The sequence below is a fragment of the Perca fluviatilis genome, chromosome 15, assembly GCF_010015445.1.
Source record: "Perca fluviatilis chromosome 15, GENO_Pfluv_1.0, whole genome shotgun sequence".
NCBI lineage: Eukaryota > Metazoa > Chordata > Actinopteri > Perciformes > Percidae > Perca > Perca fluviatilis.
This window is the reverse complement of record NC_053126.1, coordinates 28852535-28854656: the sequence shown is the minus strand read 5'-3', so window position 1 is coordinate 28854656 and position 2122 is coordinate 28852535. Positions and strand designations below refer to the sequence as shown.

General features: G+C 43.9%; 1 long non-coding RNA gene across 1 annotated transcript; it reads left to right on the top strand.

Annotated features, from left to right (window-relative positions):
* The first annotated feature begins 228 nt into the window (after nucleotides 1-228).
* On the top strand, nucleotides 229-1902 carry LOC120575240. Its single transcript, XR_005641968.1, has 2 exons — nucleotides 229-420; nucleotides 1193-1902. It is a non-coding gene; the product is annotated as an uncharacterized LOC120575240 (long non-coding RNA).
* Nucleotides 1903-2122: the final 220 nt, after the last annotated feature.

Here is a 2122-nt window from a genome sequence, read left to right as displayed (position 1 = left end):
TTAAGTAAAGTGAGTTTTATATCAACAAACATAATAGATACTGGCCTTTGTCTGACCTCTATAGAGCTGTATTTGGAGCCATTAAAGGTCTGCTTCTCTTTACCTCTCCCTCTCATTAACCCCCCCTCCTCCCCCTGCTCTGCGGCTTCTGGCTGTTTGTTGTTAGTTTCCTGTCACAGAGGAAGTGCCTCACCCTGCCGCCTGGCTCCCTATTGGCCCCAGATTACAGAGATTTTTTTGGGGGGGTGTGAGAGAGTGAGGAGGGGACGGCGCAGCACAGGAGGATAGATAGAGGGGACGGCGCGAGACGAGGTGCACAGGCTGGGGCCGAGGACAGAAGACTAGAGATGGATCCCAGCTGCAAGGCAGCAGACGCTCGCTGCCGGTGGGGGGAGGAAACGGCTTCGCGGTGGTAAGGAGGTAAGCGCGACAGACAACTGAACAGACTTTACGCTCTGGGGAACCACATGTCTTTCATCTTTTCTTGATTCAATCAAGAAAAAAAAGCATTTAATCTGGTTTACTGTTCATTTGTTCATACAGGAACCAAAGGGGTAAACTAGTTATGAGTTCTAAAGGTTTTGAAAAGTAACGTTCTGCAAGACTCTTCTAGCATTTAGTCCACTTTGTTTTGAGTGTAGTGCGCCTTTGTCTCTTTCTGCTTTATCTGAAATGACTGATTCCATCTCTTCTCTAGTTCAAACTAATATTTCTGGGATTTCAGTAACAAACTCAATGATAAGCGGTATGCCTTCTCTTTCATACCTCAGGCTATCAGACAGCACAACAAGCACTTTAAACGTACATTTTTTATCATTTCTGTACTGTATTTATGGTCTATTTGTATTGTATTTCTGCTCTATATTTTTATGGGCGTTAAGGTGGGTATGAGCACTGCCATTTCCATTATCTATGGATGAAATAAACTTGACTTGACTTGACTCGGTCATGCCTCCCCTGGGTCTGGTCACTCCCAATCCTTGTACCAGTGTCGTGATCGTTCGGTGGCGCTGGACAGGTTTGGGGGGGGCTGTGCTAAGGACTGCTGCTGCTCACTCTGCTCTCACTCTCATCTCATTGATTCTTGGAGTTTTGGTCTTTGTGATAACTTGTGCACATTGCTAAAGAAACTTTAGAAACACATTTTCTGTTCTGCTCTTTAATTTCCATATGCCTAACCATGGAAATGAAGACGAACCCACAGGATGGCGTGTTGCTCGTGGAGGATGTCTCTCTCCCTGCTCTCTCTTCCTATTGCCATGATGGTGTGATGGTGCTTCCTCAGCTCTGCGTGGCTGTAGCTGAGCACACTGGGACTCCAGTGTTTCTTAGGAACTGATTGGTGCATGGCAGTAGTCGCATGATGCTTCCTAACTGAGCTCCACCAACTTCAAACCAATGAATTCCTCCAGCACAATGTCCAAAACTGTTGAGAGAATGTGTTGATGTAAGAGCCCGTCGTTAAGGACGACAAACGACTTTTCGCTGAGTGATTTCACTGTTGTTCTCATACGCACCAAATCCCATGAAGAGACCCAAACCAACAATGTATTGATCCTACTCAGGTATTGTCTCTGCATATGCACCTTTTTTTTCTTCTTCTATTTTTTAGAATATCATTTAATGTTAACTCAGTAGGGAAGGTTTATCTTATGTATTGTCCATAACATATACATGATGTAGTGTTGGCTTGCCAAAAGCTCAGCATCAGGATGTTAACCCTCAGTCCTGAGTCCGCACGCTCCATACAGAGTCGGGACGCCACTGCAGACACTCCACTCTCTGTGTCCCTGTCCTGTCCCCACTCGCACGCTGCCATGGGACACACAGACACCAACACGTGCACTTTGGTTTGTGGCTGCAACTCTTCATGATGATAATAAAGTTCAAGTCTCCCACCTATTTGTCTGCTGCCCTGTGTGTGTTTGTGCCGCTGTAGCCGGGTTAAAGACTAAAACTTTGCATAATTATGCAAAAAGGAAGGAATATGCATTTTCTGAGTCATATTTATTTAGCAGTGCTTATGCATGGATATTGAGATATATATATATATATATATATATATATATATATATATATATATATATATATATATCAGGATTACCTCCCATTTATTTTTTTA